Here is a 24,702-nt window from a genome sequence, read left to right on the forward strand (position 1 = left end):
AATAAATGAAAGTAAAATTTATTTAAGTAGATAAACGTAAGAAATTTCCATCTGTTTGTAGAGCTTCGAGCGTTTTTGTAGAGCTACGAGCGTAGATTATGTAATTATTCTCCAGATAGTTACAGCAACGAATTCCATTTTTAATTGGAATATCATTTTTTATCATGTAGCTGACGTGCAGGGAGTGCGTAATTAAAGTTCCAGTTCCGAGACGCTGTAGAAAAAGAAACACTGAATGACATCAACTTTGAGTAGCATATTATTGGCTCAAATGGCTCTGAGCACTATGGGACTTAACTGCTGTGGTCATCAGTCCCCTAGAACTTAGAACTACTTAAACCTTACTAACCTAAGGACATCAAACACATCCATGCCCGAGGCAGGATTCGAACCTGCGACCGTAACGGTCGCTCGGTTCCAGACTGTAGCGCCTAGAACCGCTCGGCCATTCCGGGCGGCCGCATATTATTGAGACAGTGATAAACTTTATGAAAAAAAAGAATATTTTAGCAATAGATGGCGCACAAACGTCTTAACGTAATGGGGTCGGTTACAAATGGCAGATGAATCGCAACGCGACGCCTATGGTTTGAGTGGCCTTTCGCGGGCAAGTGCTCTACGAACTGAGCTATCCAAGCACGACCCACGCCCCGTCCTCACAGCCTTACTTCTGCCATTACCTCGTCTCCTTCCTTCCTAGAGTGGTAGAGAACTTGCCCGCGAAAGGCAAAGGTCCCGAGTTCGAGTCTCGGTCCGGCACACTGCTTTAATCTGCCAGGAAGTTTCATATCAGCGCACACTCCGCTGCAGAGTGAAAATCTCATTCTGGTAACGGTGCTGTTTGCGTAAATGATTAGTATTATTTATAAGGGACGGTTGCTGTTTCCTTCTGTGCCAGATTTATCTGGGAAATCTTTTTTACAGACACTTAGACCCAGTCAATTTCCTGGTGTAGCACATACTTCGTCGTTAATCCAGGAATTTACTTTCTAATTCGTACCTTATTTTTTGAGTTGATGTGGTGAACAAAATGATATAGTTGGACCAGAATACCTTTTTTCTGGATACAATTCAGTTGTGTACAGAGCTATATATCTATCCTGCCGAAAAATATTACATCTGGCACTTAGAATGTTTTTCATTTCCACTGGTCATACGATTACACGCGCATGATATTTAATAACGACCATGAGGTCTAAATTGCCCAGTAGTGACGAATAATACATTTTATTTAAGTAAGAGACATCTCAACTGAACCACGATGGTTTTTAACCGATTAGTGGTGAGTGTAGATCCGAGCATAAGGAAAACTTCCCAGTGCATTTCCGTCAAGGGGAAACTGAACCTCCGTCGTGCTGATCCGCTGTTTCGTAGCAGATACGTATGCACACAGAGATAGTACGCAATACGCATTGTGGTACGTAATCTCCCTGGCAGAGTGTTTGCTTGAGAAGTTATCCCTGGCCAGTGTTTTCACAGTGAATGCATATGCAGCTGCATGACGTAACGTAATCAATTACGAGCTCACCAACATCTATTGCATCTTCGTGGTCGTCTCTCCCCCTTTCTCTCTGTCTATCTCCCTGTCACACTTCAACACACGCGTAATTCCTAACAAAGACAAAGAGAGAGCGAGAGAGAGAGAGCATGGGGCGGTTTAGGGAGAGGCTAACCGCAGGAAGCGGAAGGGAGAGGTTCTGGCAGTAGACACAGTTTCATTGTGTCAACACTGGAGCAGGTCGGCCAAGCAAACAGTTTGCTCTAGGGGAATGAGCCGCGGTGCAGTTTGTAGGACGGCGCATGTTACAATGCTGTTCAAAGAGAGGCGGACTCGCTGAGATTGCAGAACACTCGACCACGCGCATAAACGGCTCTCTGGGATATTTGGTCTAACTGTTTCACTTTCTGTTATATGAAATTTTCAAACTGTCCAGTGGCAATAAACTTCTGTGTCGTCTAGAGCTGGTAAGTCAGAGTTCAAAGCGCCGTCGACAGTGTGGTTTCTAGGGGGTGGAGAGCAGGCGCAGCTAGACCAGCATCGGGAAGGAACTCGGCTGCGCTTTTTACGTACCTATGCACTCACTGACAAAAAAGGAGGAAATGAAGTGGAAACTTCACGAGTCGAGAGGATGTGTGATATTGGTTCAGTGATTACAAAATCGAGTCATATTTGCAAACAACTTGGCAGTACAAACCCACTTGTCAATATGATGTTGCGCATCAGAAGCTCCCCCCCCCCCCCCCACCTCTCCATCCACTCTGGCCTGCATCTGCATACAAGCATGCACCGACACGGTTGGGAACGGTGTCGTAAAGGCGTTGTATCCTCTGCTCAGGCAAGCTGGCTCACAACTCTTGTAACTGGTCCTCGATATCATGGATACTGACACTGGGATGGAGTTGACATCCGAGGAAGCACCACACACATTCTATCGAAAACAGATCTGGGGATCTTGCTGGGCACGGGAGTTTCTCAGCATCACGCAGACAGTTCGTAGAGACACGTTCTGTATTTGAAGAAGCATTGTCGTGTTGAATAAAGGCACCACAGGACTGTAATGTTTCTTCAACGAAGATACACAGAATGTAGATGGCGTTACTTTGTACGATTTCTCTGAAATGCTTATGTTTCGAGACCAAACATGTACTGCACTTGGAGTCAATTTGAAGTTTGTTGCCTGCCGCTTTCATGGTATTGAAATTTCAAAGGAAATCAGTGTATTAGTCATATATGAGGTGATTGTAATTAATGTTCCTGTTTCAAAACGCTATTAAAAAAAATAAAGAAACTGCTCAGAATCAATAACTCAAATCTGAACTGAAAATTACCGAAAAAGTAGAATGTTACGGAAACAAAAAGAAAAGTTTTCATCAGGTTACCCTCCATTCAGAGGCTGTTGCACGCAGAGGCCGTTATTTTTTATTTGCAAATAATAGATTTCAGCTGTCGGTCGTCCTTTGGAATTTTTATTGGCAGATCTAGATTTCAGCTAGAGACTAGCCATTCTCATTTTTGGTCAAAGCATGTAATGCCTGTTGATCGGGCTTTGTCCACAGTTCATTGAATACTCAATTGAATATTCAATGAACTGTGGACAAAGCCCGACCAACAGGCATTACATGCTTTGACCAAAAATGAGAATGGCTAGTCTCTAGCTGAAATCTAGATCTGGCAATAAAAATTCCAAAGGACGACTGACAGCTGAAATCTATTATTTGCAAATCAAAAAGAAAAGTTGTGACAATTATACCACTAGGTGGCATTGTAAGCGGCAGAATATGCAAAATGCGACAGGGGGTACACGAATGTTGCTCAGTTTGCGTCTGAGACACTCAGCCTGACTGTCTCAATGTAGAATCGCTTGCAGCTCGTAAAGCTCTTTTTGCAAGGACGGTGACAGTGCGTCAGTATCTCTGAAGAAGTTGGTGTGATGCTTGCCAAGGACCTGAAGAAAATTATTGCTAAATTCGAAAAGACAGATTCTTTTGTAGTACAGTGTGCCAGAGGGCGGAAAGCTGTTCATCCGACGTCTGTCGAAGATGTGGCCACTGCATTGCAGGAGGTGTTGAGCGGTGGTGTGCAAATATGCAGTGCACGGGCAATTGCCTGAACTTTGGACACACCTATGAGCACGGTGCATAAAGTTGTACGAAACATCCTGCACTGATATCCATACAAAATTACTCTTCTTTAGTAGTTGCTTCACGCTGATCTGCTAGTTGTGTTGTTGTTGTTGTGGTCCTCAGTCCTGAGACTGGTTTGATGCAGCTCTCCATGCTACCCTATCCTGTGCAAGTTTCTTCATCTCCCAGTACCTACTGCAACCTACATCCTTCTGAATCTGCTTAGTGTATTGATCTCTTGGTCTCCCTCTACGATTTTTACCCTCCACGCTGCCCTCCAATGCTAAATTTGTGATCCCTTGATGCCTCAAAACATGTCCTACCAACCGATCCCTTCTTCTAGTCAAGTTGTGCCACAAACTTCTCTTCTCCCCAATCCTATTCAATACTTCCTCATTAGTTACGTGATCTACCCACCTTATCTTCAGCATTCTTCTGTAGCACCACATTTCGAAAGCTTCTGTTCTCTTCTTGTCCAAACTGGTTATCGTCCATGTTTCACTTCCATACATGGCTACACTCCATACAAATACTTTCAGAAACGACTTCCTGACACTTAAATCTATACTAGATGTTAACAAATTTCTTTTCTTCAGAAACGATTTCCTTGCCATTGCCAGTCTACATTTTATATCCTCTCTACTTCGACCATCATCAGTTATTTTACTCCCTAAATAGCAAAACGCCTTTACTACTTTAAGTGTCTCATTTCCTAATCTAATCCCCTCAGCATCACCCGATTTAATTTGACTACATTCCATTATCCTCGTTTTGCTTTTGTTGATGTTCATCTTATATCCTCCTTTCAAGACACTGTCCATTCCGTTCAATTGCTCTTCCAAGTCCTTTGCTGTCTCTGACAGAATTACAATGTCATCGGCGAACCTCAAAGTTTTAATTTCTTCTCCATGAATTTTAATACCTACTCCGAATTTTTCTTTTGTTTCCTTTACTGCTTGCTCAATATACAGATTGAATAACATCGGGGAGAGGCTACATCCCCGTCTCACTCCTTTCCCAACCACTGCTTCCCTTGCATGCCCCTCGACTCTTATAACTGCCATCTTGTTTCTGTACAAATTGTAAATAGCCTTTCGCTCCTTGTATTTTACCCCTGCCACCTTCAGAATTTGAAAGAGAGTATTCCAGTTAACGTTGTCAAAAGCTTTCTCTAAGTCTACAAATGCTAGAAACGTAGGTTTGCCTTTTCTTAATCTTTCTTCTAAGATAAGTCGTAAGGTTAATATTGCCTCACGTGTTCCAACATTTCTACGGAATCCAAACTGATCTTCCCCGAGGTCCGCTTCTACCAGTTTTTCCATTCGTCTGTAAAGAATTGCCGTTAGTATTTTGCAGCTGTGACTTATTAAACTGATAGTTCGGTAATTTTCACATCTGTCAACACCTGCTTTCTTTGGGATTGGAATTATTATATTCTTCTTGAAGTCTGTGGGTATTTCGCTTGTCTCATACATCTTGCTCACCAGATGGTAGAGTTTTGTCATGACTGGCTCTCCCAAGGCCATCAGTAGTTCTAATGGAATGTTGTCTACTCCCGGGGCCTTGTTTCGACTCAGGTCTTTCAGTGCTCTGTCAAACTCTTCACGCAGTATCTTATCTCCCATTTCATCTTCATCTACATCCTCTTCCATTTCCATAATATTGTCCTCAAGTACATCGCCCTTGTATAAACCCTCTATATACTCCTTCCACCTTTCTGCCTTCCCTTCTTTGCTTAGAACTGGGTTGCCATCTGAGCTCTTGATATTCATACAAGTGGTTCTCTTATCTCCAAAGGTCTCTTTAATTTTCCTGTAGGCAGTATCTATCTTACCCCAAGTGAGACAAGCCTCTATATCCTTACATTTGTACTCTAGCCATGCCTGCTTAGCCATTTTGCACTTCCTGTCGATCTCATTTTTGAGACGTTTGCATTCCTTTTTGCCTGCTTCATTTACTGCATTTTTATATTTTCTCCTTTCATCAATTAAATTCAATATTTCTTCTGTTACCCAAGGATTTCTATTAGCCCTCGTCTTTTTACCTACTTGATCGTCTGCTGCCTTCACTACTTCATCCCTCAGAGCTACTCATTCTTCTTCTACTGTATTTCTTTCCCCCATTCCTGTCAATTGTTCCCTTATGCTCTCCCTGAAACTCTCTACAACCTCTGGTTCTTTCAGTTTATCCAGGTCCCATCTCCTTAAATTGCCACCTTTTTGCAGTTTCTTCAGTTTCAATCTGCAGTTCATAACCAATAGATTGTGGTCAGAATCCACATCTGCCCCTGGAAATGTCTTACAATTTAAAACCTGGTTCCTAAATCTCTGTCTTACCATTATATAATCTATCTGATACCTTTTAGTATCTCCAGGATTCTTCCAGGTATACAACCTTCTTTTATGATTCTTGAACCAAGTGTTAGCTATGATTAAGTTATGCTCTGTGCAAAATTCTACAAGGCGGCTTCCTCTTTCATTTCTTCCCCCCAATCCATATTCACCTACTATGTTTCCTTCTCTCCCTTTTCCTACTGACGAATTCCAGTCACCCATGACTATTAAGACATACGATTGCCCTATAATTTATTGCTCGCGTGGAAGTGTGTGGTGAATGGCGAGGAAACATTTTGTTGTCAGACGAAGCCCATTTCATCTCCAGGGGCATGTCAGCACGCAGATTTTCAGAATACGGGCCACAAAAAATCCTCTCGCAAATCAACTGCGACCACTTCATGTCTTATGCGCGTTGACGGCGTCTGTTGTCGGAGGTTGATATTTTTTTCGGGGAGATGGGCTCTGCGGGTTGTTACCTCTACCGTCTGTGGTAAACACTATGAGAGTCTTCAGCGTACCAATGTAATTCCAACCCTTGCGGGGCAGGATTATTTTATGAAAGATGGCACTCCTTCACCCGCTGCACTGCCAGTGAAGCATCTGCTGCAGAGGCGTCTTTGAAAGTATAGAATTATCACCTGTCCTTTTCCTACAGGTTGACCGTTCAGATCACCTGATCTTAATCTGTGATTTCATTCTGAAATACGCTGTGTTCAGCGCTCCGAAGATAGATGAACTGCATGCACGCATTGCGCAGCACATTCTGAACGTGACCCCTGAGACACTCGAATCTGTTGTGCACATGTTGTTTCTGGATTTAAACTTCTAGCATAAAACTGTCGACAGAATGTTAAACATTTATTGTGCCGGTCCCGCGACAGTTAAAAATCGATTTCATTCTTTCTTTCGATGCGATTTTGGCATCACGACAATAAAAACCCTGGTACGACATTGCCGTGGTAGCTGGACTTACGTAACAGTGCCACTGCTGTCGACTGCCGAACTTAGTCGGTCATGCACATGGCACAGTACGCAAATCACGCCATTGCAGTCGTATTCCGATTCAACTGTCATTTGTAACCGAACCCATTTACTTTAAGACCCCTACAGCGCCACCTTGTGGGAAAATTTTCGTTTAATCTCTCTTGCTTCCATAACGTTTCCCCCTTCTTCGATAGCATAGCGTTTTGAAACTGGGACTTCAGCTATAATCACTCTGTATATTTGTTATACTATATGTGATATGAGATTAACGAAAAATATCGTCCACACAATCCTGAAGTGGGAATGACTGATACGACAGGGCCCGCATCTCGTGGTCGTGCGGTAGCGTTCTCGCTTCCCACGCCCGGGTTCCCGGGTTCGATTCCCGGCGGGGTCAGGGATTTTCTCTGCCTCGTGATGGCTGGGTGTTGTGTGCTGTCCTTAGGTTAGTTATGTTTAAGTAGTTCTAAGTTCTAGGGGACTGATGACCATAGATGTTAAGTCCCATAGTGCTCAGAGCCATTTGAACCATTTGATACGACAGGTTGCGAACTATCTCACAATAAAATTCCTGACATGAGGGGCATACAGAAGAAAGGAAAGGATAACAGAGGATCTGTTAAGTGTCGATTATTTTAAGTGACGCCCCACTTCCCATAACTCCTAAATACAGACGTTGACTGTGGATACTGTATCACAAACACAGTCACTTTGACTGTTCAGAGATGTCAGTAAACACCCCCAAAGATGTAAACAACCACGCATGAGCAGCGCCTATTAGACGGAGGGGGTCCGAAGGGAAGAGGCACCAGAGAAGCAGTTCTATCGCTGCGCTTGTTAATGGAATCACGAATCAAAAATGAAGACACATTCATAGGATTCGTTGAGCGAGAAAAAGCATGGTGTAAATTGTTGATATTCGCAGGAAAATAGGTGTAAGGTATAGGAAAAGTCGGGTAATACACAAAATTGTACAAGAACTAAGGGGACATCACAGTATCGAAAGACCTAGAACACAGGTGTCCGATTAGAAAGTGTACAAGAGAGGGATGTAGTCTGTCATCCATACTGTTCAGTCTGTCCATCGAAGAAGGAATGACGGAAATACAATCAAAGCTCAGGAGTGGGATTAAAATTCATGGTGAAAGAGTATCGAACATAAGGTTCGCCAGTTACTTCGTTATCGTCACGAAGAGTTGCAGGGCCTACTGAGTGGAATGAACAGTCTAATGAGGTCACAGTATGGATTGAGAGTAAACTGAAGAAACTCGAAAGTAGCAAGGGTAGCAGGAATGAGACGTAGCCGTGAGCTCGATGTAAAAAATTGTTGCCACGAAGAAGCCCACTTGAAAGATTCTGCTGCCTTCGAAGTATAGTGACACATGACGAATGAAGGAAGGAGGGCACAAGAAGTAGAAGAGCTCAGACTAAGAGGGTATTTCTGATCCAAAGAACATAGACCTTGCCGGCTGGTGTGGCCATGCGGTTCTAGGCGCTTCAGTCTGGACCGCTACGGTCGCAGGTTCGAATCCTGCCTCGGGCATGGATGTGTGTGATGTCCTTAGGTTAGTGAGGTGTAAGTACTAATTTCTAGAGGACTGTTGACCTCAGATGTTGAATCCCATAGTGCTCAGAGACAATATCGAACTTAGTGCGAGGAAATAGTTTCAGAGAATGTACGTTTTCAGGATAACTTGCATGGGCGTGAACCATAGATTGTTGGAAAAATGGAATAGAAGAAAATCCTGTGGTTTGATACAATATGCTAGAGAATGGCTCTGAGCACTATGGGACTCAACTGCTGAGGTCATTAGTCCCCTAGAACTTAGAACTAGTTAAACCTAACTAACCTAAGGACATCACAAACACCCATGCCCGAGGCAGGATTCGAACCTGCGACCGTAGCGGTCTTGCGGTTCCAGACTGCAGCGCCTTTAACCGCACGGCCACTTCGGCCGGCTGCTAGAGAAGGATGTGGAAAATTAGATGTCCTGAGGAGGTTCTCGCACAGTAGTCGATGAGGGAAACATGTGGAAAATACTGCCAAGAAGATGGAGCAAGGTGATAGGACATGTACCAAATTATCAAGGCCGTTGTAATTGTAATTGATGGAACTCTAGAGGGGGGGGGGGGGGGATTGAAGAGAAGATAGAGGCCGGAATATACACATATCAAAGCAGCGCCCATTAGACGGAGGGGGTCCGACGGCCGATCAGTCCCAGTCATTCCACCAGGAAGGAGGTACACGGTTCGTGTTGCCTGGAGTTCAAGCATGCCTAGACGGTCAATACCGCGGTTCGATCGCTTCCGCATTGTTACTTTGTGCCAGGAAGGGCTCTCCACAAGGGAAGTGTCCAGGCGTCTCGGAGTGAAACAAGGCGATGCTGTTCGGACATGGGGGAGATACAGAGAGACAGGAACTGCCGATGACATGCCTCGCTCAGGCCGCCCAAGGGCTACTACTGCAGTGAATGACCGCTACCTACGGATTATGGCCCGGAGGAACCCTGGCAGGAACGCCACCATGTTGAATAATGCTTTTCGTGCAGCCACAGGACGTCTTGTTACGACTCAAATTGTGCGCAATAGGCTGCATAATGCGCAACTTCACTCCCGACGACCACGGCGAGGTCTATCTTTGCAGCCCGCATCCCGTGGTCGTGCGGTAGCGTTCTCGCTTCCCACGCCCGGGTTCCCGGGTTCGATTCCCGGCGGGGTCAGGGATTTTCTCTGCCTCGTGATGGCTGGGTGTTGTGTGCTGTCCTTAGGTTAGTTAGGTTTAAGTAGTTCTAAGTTCTAGGGGACTTATGACCACAGCAGTTGAGTCCCATAGTGCTCAGAGCCATTTGAACCAATCTATCTTTGCACGACACCGTGCAGCGCGTTACAGATGGGCCCAACAACATGCCGAATGGATCCTTCATGATTGGTACCACGTTCTCTTACCGATGAGTGTCGCATATACCGTCAACCAGACAATCGTCGGAGACGTGTTTTGGGGCAACCTGGTCAGACTGAATGCCTTAGACACACTGTCCAGCGGGTGCAGCAAGGTGGCAGTTCCTTGCTGTTTTGGAGTGGCATTATGTGGTGCCGACGTGCGCCGCTGGTGGTCATTGAAGGCGCCGTAACGGCTGCACGATACGTGAATGCCATCCTCCGACCGATAGTGCAACCATATCGGCAGCATGTTGGCGAGGCATTCGTCCTCATGGACAATTCGCGCTCCCATCGTGCACATCTTGTGAATAACTTCCTTGAGGGTAACGACATCGCTCGACTAGAGTGGCCAGTATGTTCTCCAGACACGAACGCTATGGAACATACCTGGGATAGATTGAAAAGTGTCCGCAGCTCGTGGTCGTACGGTAGTGTTCTCGCTTCCCACGCCCGGGTTCCCGGGTTCGATTCCCGGCGGGGTCGGGGATTTTCTCTGCCTCGTGATGACTGGGTGTTGTGTGATGTCCTTAAGTTAGTTAGGTTTAAGTAGTTCTAAGTTCTAGGGGACTGATGACCATAGATGTTAAGTCCCATAGTGCTCAGAGCCATTTGAACCATTTTTGAATAGATTGAAAAGTGCTGTGTATGGACGACGTGACCCACCAACCACTTTGAGGAATCTACGCCGAATCGCCGTTGAGGAGTGGAACAATCTGGACCAACAGTGCCACGACGAATGCAAGAGGACGTGCTACTGGCTATTACAGGTACCGGTGTGTACAGCAATCTCGACTACCACCTCTGAAGTGCTCACTCTATGGTGGTACAGCAGGCAATGTATGGTTTTCATGAGCAATAAAAATATGTTGATCTCTATTCCAATTTTCTGTACACGTTCCGAAACTCTCGGAACCGAGGTGATGCAAAACTTTTTTTGATGCGCGTAATAATTCAGAGAGTTATTGCGAGATGAAAAGTCACAAGACCGATAAAAGAATGAGAGAGAGAGAGAGAGAGAGAGAGAGAGAGAAGAAACGAGACTAAAATCTTCTGCATCATACTCCTATTTTCATTTTCAAGCAGTGCTATTATCCGGAAGTACAGATTTTTTTATCTTCCTTAATTAAATGTCTCTGAGATAGAGGGTAGCGGGATAGGACGGAGCGGATGGGATAGGAGAGAGATCAGTGGATTTTTCCCGGCACATTGTTCTCGTCCCACAGGCACCCAGTGCGCAGTCTAAACGCCCCAATAGGGGGACAGACGGGCCCGTAGACACGTCCGTACGTCCCGTTCCGACAGCGCACCGCCTGCTGCCGGTGGGCACAATACGGCACGCCTTTTGTGCGCCGCCTGCCGGCTTATTCTGGCCGTACACACCCCCACCCCCACCGCCACCGCCGCAGCCGGTTCCTATTCCCTCTCGCAGGCCGGCGCTCCCTCTAATATTTCACGCGGCCATACGGTATCAGCGCCCGGCGAGGGACAGTCACACTGCCCCGCTATCTGCTTCGCCGGCGACCCGACGCTGCTGCACAATTACCGAATGTCCCGCACCGGCCGAAAACAAAACTGCTGTGTTCCAGAGCCCGAGCGCTTCCGGGGATCTAGGGCAGCACCGGGTTAGTTAGCTGTCAAACGCGGACTGTGTCGTCTCTGTGTGATCGTGGTGGACATTTTTCAAGTACAAATTGAGCTAATACGCATCCCTCTTATCGCGCCGCCTCCTCTTTCCACCCCACATCTGCTTCTTTTTCTTTCTTTCTTCCAATCAAGCCTTTTTTTTGCCTCCTTTCTCCCCTTCAGCCCTTCCTTACGCTCGCCATAGGAACATCGGCTTGGCTTCTTCGCCATTATTATTACTTTTCCTGTAACAGAAGTGCTGTGAAATAAGTATTAAATGATCTCGTCTTAACCGCGCGACCGCTACGGTCGCAGGTTCGAATCCTGCCTCGGGCATGGATGTGTGTGATGTCCTTAGGTTAGTTAGATTTAAGTAGTTCTAAGTTCCAGGGGCCTAATGACCTCAGAAGTTAAGTCCCATAGTGCTCAGAGCCATTTTGATCTTTTCTTGGAATAAGCAATACAGTAATGTCTTCCTTGCAATGTTAAGAATAAACGCTTCCTTCTTGAGTAAAAAGTTGCAGAAATAATGACGAAGCAAATAAAATTCTGTATTTTGTGAAAATAAGAGGATGTTCTTCCTGAAACAAAAAATATTTCTTGAAAACGTACACCGAGGAGCCAAAGAAACTGATACACCTGCCTAACATCGTGTAAGGCTCCCGTGAGCACGCAGAAGTGCCGCAACTCGACGTGGCATGAACTCGACTAATTTCAGAAGTAGTGCTGGAGGGAACTGACACCATCAATCCTGCAAGGATGTCTATAAAACGGTAAGGGAACGGGGGGGGGGGGGGGTGCGGGGGGTGGAGATCTCTTCTGAACAGCACGTTGCAAGGCATCTGAAATATGCTCAATAAAGTTCATGTCTGGGGAGTTTGGTGGCCAGCGAAAGTGTTCAAACTCAGGAGAGTGTTCCTGGAGGCACTCTGTAGCACTTCTGGATGGATGGAGTGTCGCATTGTCCTGATGGAATTGCACAAGTCCGTCGGAATGTACGGTGGACATGAATGGATGCAGGCTTTGGAAGTTTGTGGTAAATTCCTATGGGACGAAACGCTGAGGTCATCGGTACCTAGGCTTACAGACTAAGTAGTCTACCTTAAAGTAACTTACGCTAAGGAAAACACACACACACATGCCCGAGGGCGGACTCGAACCTCCGACGAGGTGAGCCGCGCGAAGATCGGACAGGATGATGCTTACGTATGTACCATCCGTCAGATTCGTATCTAGACGTATCAGAGGTCCACATCACTCCAACTGCACACGCCCCACACCATTACAGTGCATCCACCAGCTTGAACAGTCCACTGCTGACATGCAGGGTCCATGGATTTATGAGGTTGTCTCCATAGACGCACACGTCCATCCGCTCAATACCATTTGAAACGAGACTCGTCCAACCAGGCAATATGTTTCCACTCACCAACAGTCCAATGTCCTTGTTGACGGGTGCAAGCGAGGCGTAAAGCTTTGTGTTGTGCAGTCAGCAAAGGTACACGAGTGGGCCTTCGAAAGCCCATATCGATGATTTTTCGTTGAATGGTTCGCACGCTGACACTTGTTGATGGCCCAGCAGTGAAATCTGCAGCAATCTGCGGAAGGGCTCCACTTCTGTCACTTTGAACGATTCTCTTCAGTCGTCGCTGGTCGCGTTTTTACATGATCTTTTTCCGGCCGCAGCAATGTCGAAGATTTGATGTTTTACCGGATTCCTGATATTCACGATACACTCGTGAAATGGTGGTGCGGGAAAATTCTCACTTCATCGCTTCCTCGGAGATGCTGTGTCCCATCGCTCGTGTGCCGACTATAACACCACAACTCACTTAAAACTTGATAACCTGCGATTGTAGCAGCATTAACCGATCGAGCAACTGCGCCAGACTCTTTTGTGTAAAAGACGATCTTTTTCTTGAAACAAAAAATATTTCTTGAAAACTTAGATAAATATACTTTTATAATACTCTCGCTGAACGTAAGAGACAGCTAAAACCAGAGACTTCTTGCTACGCCATCAAATGAAGGAGCTTCTTTTCTTTGTCCGTTCCTTCGGAGCGTACTTGAAATTCCTTTATCACTCAGTACTCAGTTCAAGATTTTGCTATCATAATGTCCGATCATACTTCGGAGAATAGTACAGGTCAGACTTGATTTTAAAATGTTCATTATCAGTACAAGAGCAATAGTTGGTAAAATTCACTGTTCGCTTTTAAATGATGTAAGCAATGGTGCGGCCTTGCATCCAGATCACAGCGTGTTGTTCGTTCGGGGGGTAACGTAAATTATGTGGCCACCAAGTTCTATCTTGTCAATGAGTCTGTCAGTGGAGCGATCGATGATTGCCAATCTCCTAGATAAAAGATCAGTAATTTGTTTAGCAAGACCACAGATAAGTCGATGAATTAGTGCACAAATCCACAGGTAGCGCAGGTAGGAGAAGCCACCAGATGAATTTTCTGCAGCTTCTCGTTAGTAGGTATCTTGTCACCTGCCGCCATGTACCAGACTGATTTGACAGCAAAGGCAAGATTTCAGTGAAGATATTACTGCAAATAATGTTTCTTTTGTAATACGGCGAATTTGGTTCCACTAGGTTTCTTCCTGTAGTTTTTGTAAGGGAGTGATAAACTACGTTGTTCGTCAGACTGGCGGAGCTTGATCGGGAAGGGCGGTCTTTATAAATTTAACTGAATTTCAAACAATACTCTCTTACGTATGGAAACATTCGAGGAATCGTTGAGACATCAGTGGGAGGTTAAAGCCGACATGGACCCCATCTCTCTAATTAAGATCTTGGCTATGCTGTGCTTAGAGGTCTGAAGAGCCTTCGTTAAGTGGTTTATTAAGACTATCGTATTTTGCATCCTTGCATTGAGTAAATTTAGACCTCCCTTCGTATATTGTAAGACCAAGATTTCAAAGCCGACTTTGAAGATGTTACTCCTCATGACAAACCAACAGAACGCCCTCTCAACGCCAAGTAACTAAATTTGCTGGCAACTGTAAGTTTAATGGGCTCAAACTTCTGCAGAACGTTAAGTTGCCTGGCCCCGAACGTTTTAAGGACTGCCCTAACCTGACTTAATATGTCTGCCCAGTTCCCGGTATTGATCCATGCTGGGGTTGTGTCCCGGTGTATACACAATGACATACGACAGCCGCAGACTCTGCTCCAGTCCATGTCCTCATATTGAGGACGCCCGTTCCGATTTGCATAATAACGATTTTTGTATTGTTTTACTTTCGGGTAGGTCTATGTCATTATCAACTCTGTGCCAGTACCTAACCTCCGACACGTGCAACACTTATTGACTCTGGCGATCTCTGCCTCAAATCCCAATCAAGTACTTAGGATAAGAAATTAATCATCATCAGGAGACATCACGCAAATACTGCTCATTTTAATGAAGAATCGTCGAGACGTCAGTCTAAAGTTTCTTCAGCTAAGTCACATCCAGATGAAGCCAATTCATTGAGGATAAGATCCTGTAGGGCTACCAAATTGCGGTGATGCGATTTCTGCGTTTCATCCGTAGTTTCAGACAGTCCAAGCATATTGCGCTACACACATGTTTTACAGTGGTTATATGACGAGTGATAAAATATGCTACAAAGTACACTAAAATTCTGAAAGATGAAGTCTGTTCAAATTTTTGCCCAGTCGCATAAGAATGGCGCTAATAGAGGATACAAATCGGGTTTGCTTTAAATACACTATTTAATGTTCGTAAGCGTTAGTTGCCTTTGGTCACAAGATGACGGGGCTCCGGATGACTGCGTGGCATTACCGAGAGGGAAGACCATCGTGTTCGGCAAATGCTTCTGGCGCATCATACTACATCTGCTGCAGCAATCTGAGCTGTAGTTGTCATCACAGTGACGCAATGTATCTTTATAAGTCGGTTACCTGAAGAACAGCTCTGGGCCAGACGCCCCTTAGTGTACTTTCCACTGGCTCCAAACCACCGTCGTTCGCCACTTTTTGAGTGATGTCAAGCTAGAGCTCACTGGACGGCAGCGTGGAGGGCAGTTGTGTTTCCTGGTGAAAGCTGGTTCTTCTCGGTGTCTTTGATGGCCGTGTGTTGGTTAGAAGTAGGCCAGTTGAGGGTCAGCAACCAACCTGTCTGCGTGGTATACACACTGGACCTAAACCTGAAGTTATGATGTACCGTGCAACTTCGTATGAGAGCAGGGGCACTCTCTTTGTTACCTCACACACATTGACTGCAATGTGCCATCCATGAATAGCATTCCAGGGGGTAGTTTTCGACATAATAACGCTCGCCCACATGCCGTTGTTATAAACCAACATGCTCTACAAGTATCGACATGTTGCCTTGGTCTAGTCGGGCACCATATCTGTGTCTAATCGAGCACATTTGGACCTCATTGGACGATAACTTCAGCGTCATCCACAAACACGATTAACCGTCCCTTTATTGACCGACCAAGTGCAACAGGTACGGAACTCAGTACCACAAACTGACATCGGGCACCTGCACAGCACAATGCTTGTAACTTGAAACTTCCTGGCAGATTAAAACTGTATGCCGGACCGAGACTCGAACTCGGGGCCTTTGGCTTTCGCGGGCAAGTGCTCTACCATCTGAGCTACCCAAGCTAGACTCACGCCCCGGCCTCACAGCTTTACTTCTGCCAGTACCTCGTCTCCCACCTTCCTTCTGGAAACAATGCATGTACTTTTGCATGATTCCATTCAACATTCTGGCGGTTACACCTGTTATTAATGTACCAGCGTTTCTCATTTGCAATGGCTTATCTCACGCTTATATTGAACTGTGATCTTGAAGTGTTAATCATTGAAATATGTTACCCAACTAGATGTATTCCCAAAATTTCTTTACGTTAATTATTTTTTCATGTTGCAATTTTTTCCGTCAGTGTATGTCAGCGAAGGATACAGAATATCATAAAGTGAGATGAAATAGCCAGTAAAATCAGATAATGAACGAAAAATCGCAACAGATAAACTGCGGAACTTGTATCTACATATTCTGACGTCCAGATTGGCAACCGAGGCAGGACGATGTGGTGGTGAAGTCGCTGAGGCTACGCTGATAGGCTCTTATTTCACAGTCCTGGATGATGTGTTGAGTGTTGAACACTTTGATTTGGAGCCCAACTGCTAGGGCCGGATAGCTTTCCGCGGTCGTGGAGATTGTGTGCACATATTCCATGTCCCGTTCGGAGTCTAGGGTTTTCCGTATCTGTCAAAATGGTTCAAATGGCTCTGAGAACTATGGGACTCAACTGCTGAGGTCATTAGTCCCCTAGAACTTAGAACTAGTTAAACCTAACTAACCTAAGGACATCACAAACATCCATGCCCGAGGCAGGATTCGAACCTGCGACCGTAGCGGTCTTGCGGTTCCAGACTGCAGCGCCTTTAACCGCACGGCCACTTCGGCCGGCTCCGTATCTGTCGTGGACGTTCAAAGCTCTTAGGTTTTTCTATTGTACGATAAGGTCACGGTTCCCGGGGGAGCCACAGTCACTCGCCTTTCGTGCCATTTAGTATCCCTGCTAGAGTTAGTAGCAATCATTTGTTGGGCCATTCTCAGAGGGGGAGGGGAGGGGGAGGGAGGGAGGGAGCGAGGGGGGGGGAGGGCTTTCTAGAGCGAAGTCGTTTCCAAAACTGAGGCATCTTCATGGATGATAAACAGAAGATTGTTCATTAATTTCGTGTCGTCCTTTACCAAAGATTCCTTTCTCCGCAGGGAAGGTGCGGCTACACGCTAAGTGTTGGGAGCCAATATCATGGGGTAGTCTTTACACATGCAGTTATGCAGTTATAATCCTCATCGCAACGTTGAGCTGGATGTCCACCTTCTTTACGTGCTTGCTGGTTAACCACACACGCATTAGTCTGTTGCTGAGTACACTAAGGCGATTAGAGAGGTTCGTAGTGTATCCGCTCCGCTGATGATTCCCTGTTAATGCTGCAGAGGCTATGAATGAGATCATTACGTGAACTTATTTTATGAGGTACGTTTTCAAGATGTCTGTTGAAAGAAAAGGTAATATCTGGAGCAATTTCCACATATTTTTTATGTTGCTGATGGGAGATGTCAATGTTACTCATATGAAACTTCAGCTCGTATCTCATTTTGTTGTTCAAATGGAAACAGCTGACCTCAGTCGTGGTGGGTTTTTGTATTAACCGCCATTTAAGGAAATACCCATGCATCTTATTTAGGTCAGCAGTGTGAATGTTTTCAGTATCTTCGAACTGTTTGTTCAGGATAGTTGAACTTCCTGACACGGTTTGAGGCAAGTCAGAGATATAGAGATTAAAGGACATCGGCGCTAACATTGAACACTGAGGGCAGGCCGTTATTCAGTTTCCTCTGATTATTTTGTTACCGTGTATCACCTGGAAGTGCCTATCTGAAAACATGTTGATGTCAACTCTCGGTGCGGTTCGGTTTGAATTACTGTTATCAGTTCGTGTACAAGCCCTTCTTTCCACGAAGTGTCAAGTGCACCTGTTAGAACTGTGAAAATTACCGCTGATTAATTTTACTTTTGAAAACCTGACACGTTGTGTGTGGTTAGGCATGAAACCTGGTATGTTCAACTTCTGTTTGGTTTGTAATTTTGGGGCACAGTCAAGAGGCGTTGGGCTACCTGAGCGTTCGTCAAACGATGAACTTACGTACCCAATCCTGTGGTCACGGCTGTCGTCATATTGGTAGACAGGAGTCAGCCAGTTCTGAGCGATGCTGCAATTTTCAAGTCTCTAGGTCATAAGGAAGTTAATTTAATGTCAGCTACAAAATTTGTAGTGAACAAACAGATAAGAAATCTTCCTAATGGAGACTGTTAAAAATGTATGTCCTGTAGTTTCGAAACCTACTTGAGGATATACGATTCAGTTACTGTAATGACCGGTTATAGAGAATAAGAACAGGAAGATGATGGGTGTCGGAGATTTTCTCCCCTCTGGGACTGGATGTTCTATTGTCCTTATCATCATCATTTCATCCTCATCCACACGCAAGTCGCGTAAGTGGCGTCAGCTCGAAAGACTTGCACCAGGCGAACGGTCTACCCGACGGGAGGCCCTAGCCACATGGCATTTCCGTTTTCGGAAGAATGGCACAGAAATTTCGGAAAACATGTAAGCTTCTGAAATAGTCCGCAACCCGGTACACGATGTTCCTGTTCCCTAAGGACCTGCGAGAAAGATTAATTACAGGTCGCACAGGTCCACATGGTACAACTGCAAATGAAACGGGGGCGATCCTTAATATACGCAGAACAAAAAAACATATTTCCAGAACTTTTTTCTTTCTTTCAGTATGTGTGTTGATGAAACGAATAAGCCACGTACGTTGATTTACTCTCTAGGTGCAGTCAACATCGTAGACAACAGAGTTTCTAATTTTCTTACTATTAATTATATTGCATGTTTATTGAATATTTGTGCTTGAAAAACTTAATTCATTTCAAATTCAGTACGTAATTCCCTCTCTCTATCTCTAGCGAGGTAATTTTTATGCATTTCCCTCTCGTTTTTTCGCGGTATTAGCCAAGTCTTCGCTCAGCGCCCCAGAGCGCGGCTTTCTTTTCCTCGACTGCCAAACCTGTCGTAATTGAATCCAGAGTCATCATCCTTCGGTCCGCTCCGCACCAGCCTCGCTTTTAATTCAGAGTAATTGAATTTATCGCGCCGGAGAAAAGTTTCCGCAGGAAACAGAAAAAAAAGGAGTTTTAAAAGAGAGTTTTCAAATATTCGTAATGGCTTTCGCCATTAATTCTTTTACGGCAGCTTTGAAGTTGGATTATCTGCAGCATAAAAGTTTGGATTATGGTTCTGATTGAAAATCATTTAAGGAAAGGAGGTTGAAAGTTCATTTTCCTCAGACGAACAGCCGCCAAATTTGGTGCGGCGTGCGGCAGTCTCGGCCGTGAGGGAACGGCAGTCTTCTCGACCGTGAGCGGGCAGGGGGACAGGGTTGGAGGGGGGAGACGACGTTAAAACTCTCTGGAGTTAAAATCCTCGAGCGCTTTCTTAAAAGCAGAAAAGTGTCACCGCCTACGCCAGCTGACAACCGCAAATATCCAACTACCGTTTAAATCCTAGCGTGAGACCGACAGATCCCTGATTACGGCCAAATCCAGCAGCTTTTCTCTATTCCCAACCATCTGCATCCAACACTCTGCAAACCACCTTACGATGTATGACACAGTGTACTTTTGATACAATTGTCATTTCCCTCTTTTTTACCCATTCACAAAAGGCAAGAGGGAAGAATGATTGACGATAAAGCTTCGTATGCCGTCTAATTTCTCTTACTTTCTCGTTGTGGGGGAAGTATTATGTTTCCCGACTCTTCTTCGAACGTACACCTTCGGAATTTCAATAGTAAACCTCTCCCTGATGAATAACCCATTTCTTGTACGTCTGCCGCTGGAGTTTGTTGACCTTATCCCTTACGCTCTCGTGCCAGACAAATGATCCCATACATGGCGAAATCCATCGCTCCTCATCGGATCATCTCTCTCTCTCGTTAATGGAACCTACTAGACTGATCCATTGGTCAGTACTCAAAACTCGGTCAAATAAGTGTTTTGTAAGTTACTTCTTTTGTGGATAAATTACATTTCCGTAGGATATTCCCAGTGTATCTCAGTCTGGCATTTACTTTTACAGCAATTTGTTTTATGTGGTCAGTCCATTGCAGGTCCCTCTGGATGCTTCCTCATATGTGTTCCTGGGTGTTTGTGTTGTCTTCATTTCATCATCATTCGTGCAAGTGGCGAGATAGAACTGTGTAACGATTGGGAGTTAGTACGGGCGCTGATAACCGACAGAATGTCAATCGTAAGGGCCCGGGTTCGATTCCCGGCTGGGTCGGAGATTTTCTCCGCTCAAGGACTGGGTGTTGTGTTGTCCTAATCAACATCATTTCATCCCCATCGACACGCAAGTCGCCGAAGTGACGTCAAATCGAAAGACTTGCACCAGGCGGACGGTCTATCCGATGGGAGGCCCTAGTCACGCGACATTTACATTTAACCGAGCAGTTGAGCACCACACAAACCAAACATCATCGCCATATGTATTCTGTGATAGTTACTGTTTCCAGTGATGTTTCGCCGACAACGCAGTCGAACAGTAATGGATCCCTTCGCCTATTCATACGACCTTTTTTATCAGTCTTCTGACTGACTGAATGCGGGCCACTGCGAACCCCTCTCTTGCTGCAATTGCTTCACATCAGAGTGGCATTTGCACCCTCCGTCCTTGAATTATTTGCCGCATTGGTAATACCGGTTCCCGTCAGATCACCGAAGTTCAGCGCTTTCGGGCTTGCCTAGCACTTGGATAGTTCACCGTCCGGGTCTGCTGTGTGTTGTTGGCAAGGGGGGTGCACTCAGCGCTTGGGAGGCCAATTGAGGAGCAGCTTGACTGAGATAAATGGTTCAAATGGCTCTGAGCGCTATGGGACTTAACATCTGTGGTCATCAGTCCCCTAGAACTCAGAACTACTTAAACCTAACTAATCTAAGGACATCACACACATCCATGCCCGAGGCAGGATCCGAACCTGCGACCGTAGCGGTCACGCGGTTCCAGACTGGAGCGCCTAGAACCGCACGGCCACACAGGCCGGCTTTGACTGAGAAGTAGCAGCACCGGTCACGAAACCTGGCTGGGAGAGCGGTGTGCTAACCACATGCCCTTCCATGCCCGCATCTGGTGACGCCTAAGGGCTGAGGATGACACAGTGGCTGGTCTGTACCGTTGGGCCTTCAAGCCCTGTTCGGAAGGTGTTTGTTTTGTTCTTTGCCCTTGATTATTTGCTGGATGTGTTCCAGTCTCTGTCTTACCCTGAAGTTTTTATCCTCCACAGCTCCCTCCAATTCCGTCGACGTTGTTCCCTGATGTCTTAACACGTGACGTACCATTCTGTCCCTTCTTCTTGTCACTGTTTTGCATGTAGTCCTTTCTTCGCCGATTCTGCTGAGAGCCCCGTCATTACTTACCAGTCCACAACTCCGGCTACATACATACATACATACCTTATGGCGCATAGCGGAGGTTACCACGTACCACTACTAGTCATTTCGTTTCCTGTTCCACTCGCAAAGCGAGGGAAAACTGACTATCTAGAAACCTGCGTACGAGCCCTAATTTCTCTCGTCTTATCTGACTCGAAATGTACCTTGTAGTCGGCCTGAAATGCCGGTTTTCTAAATTTCCACATTAGCGTCTTGAGAGAAAAGAGTCGTCTTCCCTCTTGGGACTCCCATTTGACTTCACGCAGCACCTCAGTAATACGTACGTTCCGATCGAAGCTACCGGTAACGAATACAGCAGCACGCATACGAATTGCTTTTAACTCTTCCTTTAATCCGACCTGGGGTATCACAAACACTCGAACAGTACTCAAGAATGGGTCACATGCACTAGCATTCTAATGCCGTCTCCTTTATGTGTGAGCGTCACTTTCCCAAAATTGTACCAAAAAACGAAGTCCAGCCTTCCCTGATAACAACCTAACATGTTAATCCCATTTCATATAACTTTGCTACTTTTACGCCTAGATATTTCATCAATGTGACTGTATCATGCAGCACCCTACTAATGCTGTATTCGAACGTTACTGGTTTGTTTTTCCTATTTACTCGCATTATCCAACACTCTTCCACATTTAGATCAAGCCACCTAGAATTTTTGTCCAAGTCATCTTCTACTCGTATATCCCTTACGCTACTGCGTCATCAGCAAACAGCTATAAATTTCTACTCACAGTGTCCTTCAGATCATTTATGCATGTAAAGAACAAGATCGGTTCTATTGCATTTCTCTGGCCTACTCTTGCGATACCTTCCGCTCTGATGGACACTTACCGTCGAGAACAACGTACTGTGTTTTATTATTTAGGAAATCTTCGATCTACTCACATATCCGGGAACCTAAACCGGGTGCTCTGACCTTTGTCGGTATAGTGCAATGGGACACCGTATCAGACTCTATGGGAGAACTGATCGAATATCTTCCGTACTTCCTCCTGGTTTGGAGTCGCCGTTCTACGGCGTTTGCATCATAGTGAGTGACAATATCCCTGCGACTGAGAGATCGAAACCCACACATTTGAACTCATCTGAAACAGTGTAGGTCCTTCTACCTTGCCGAGTTAGGTGGCGCATTCGAGAAAACCGGTGTTCAAATTCCTACTCAGTTATCAAGATTTAAGTTCTCCTAAGTCACCTGATTCGATTGGCGGGGTAGTTCCTCCAACAAGGCGGCGAACAATTTCTAACTCTACTCTTGTTGAAATCGAAATCTTATGATCCGTTCCTGATCTCGACTGGGCTTACTTTCTCATTTTATTTCAAGATACCTGGGTTATAGTAATACACGTATGGTGTCTTTCTCCTAATGCTCGCCCTGTTACTTGCAATGCGGTCATCAGTGTCGGAATGTAGTTGGACAAGACACCAAATGACAATATGTGCTGTCCATGAAATTCCAGTAGGATTCTTAGAACCACTTCTGCACCAGATATTCCTAACGGATGAGTACGTTGTACTTCTGAAAGACGACGCCATTGTTGGAGAAAAATTCAACGTGATGGACGTACGCAGCCTGCAGGAGCAAAATTCGACACTCATTTTATCAATGTGCTTGAAAGCAGATCTTCTTTCGATATACACAACCACCATCATGCGCCATGAACGATATTCGCGGTAGATCCTCAACATCATGTAATTGAGGCATAACGCATTCAAGCTTCTTTCTTTTGCCACAGTTTCTTCCAAACAGAAGATGCAAGAGAAGAGGCAGATTCCATCTTCCTCGGTCTCCGAAAGGCATCGTACACCGTGGAATGATAACCAAGATGTGATCAAACGTCGTACATTACCTTTGACTAAGATTTTAATAAAACTAGAGAAATTGCCGTTAAATGCATGTACCCGTGCCGTCTCTTATTCATGATTTTTAATATGTGTGTTAGTATATTTATATGCAATCGTTGTCTGTAATATTTATATTAGTGTATTGATGTACAATCTTTGTCTTTAAGGTATCTGTGCCCATAAGCCACTGTCCAAAGAAGATACTTCACACTCGTAATGTGTCTTGGGATATTACTATGAACCTATCTGGTTCGGGAAGAGCCTACGAAACCAGTCGTAGGGGAGGCAAACGGAAACTTGGACTTGTTGAGAGTATTCTGGGAAAACGAAATGCATCTGTTAAGGAAGCAGCATCCAACGCGGTACTAATATCAGTTCTGAAAGTATTGCTCCAAGGTTTGGAGTCCTTGACCATACAAGAAACGCTGTACAAGTTCAAACATGCAATTCTAGGAACATAGCAGCACGGTCTGACATACACAGTCGCGATGCACACGGCTGTGAAAATTTGTTTTCGTCTGACAACTGTAATGACAGAAGCGCCTCTGGCGGCGAGAAAGCCTGCCGTAAGGTTAATTCTTGTTTCTAGTTATTTTCTAGTTAATTAACGAAACAGCTACTACATTTTTGATTCCAAGCATTAGTAAATTATCGAGGCATGAATGATCATGAAATGAATGTAAAAACAGCTGAAACTCACTGATTCACTGACATAAGCAACTTTATTAATGAAGAAATACTTTTGAATGTATGTGTAGCTGCACCTCAAATCGCTGAAAGCAAGAGAATATAAACCTAAATTCATATTTCATCCATGAAACACATTTCTGCTGCTGTGTGTTCTTGTTATGACAGGCCCTTACACTGACACGCGACAGTTTTGTATGAAGTCTAATGATTCGCATATTGTTAAACTTTACTCGACTTTCTAATACACAAATATTTTTGTAAATGTAATTGCTATTGCTTCAAAACCAAATGTGTTTAAGATTCTTGCTGTTTGTTTCCAATATATAGTAACAATTGCGGAATTACTTTGTTGTGTGTTGGGAAAAGGTTTTATTGCTTTTGATGTTTTGTCTCCAGATCAGTGTGGTTGTCCTTTCGGTTACAGTTGTGGTGCCTTATTTGGGTCCGCAGCTCGTGGTCGTGCGGTAGCGTTCTCGCTTCCCGCGCCCGGGTTCCCAGGTTCGATTCCCGGCGGCGTCAGGGATTTTCTCTGCCTCGTGATGACTGGGTGTTGTGTGATGTCCTTAGGTTAGTTAGGTTTATGTAGTTCTAAGTTCTAGGGGACTGA

Source organism: Schistocerca nitens, chromosome 8, assembly GCF_023898315.1.
Source record: "Schistocerca nitens isolate TAMUIC-IGC-003100 chromosome 8, iqSchNite1.1, whole genome shotgun sequence".
NCBI classification, from domain to species: Eukaryota; Metazoa; Arthropoda; class Insecta; order Orthoptera; family Acrididae; genus Schistocerca; species Schistocerca nitens.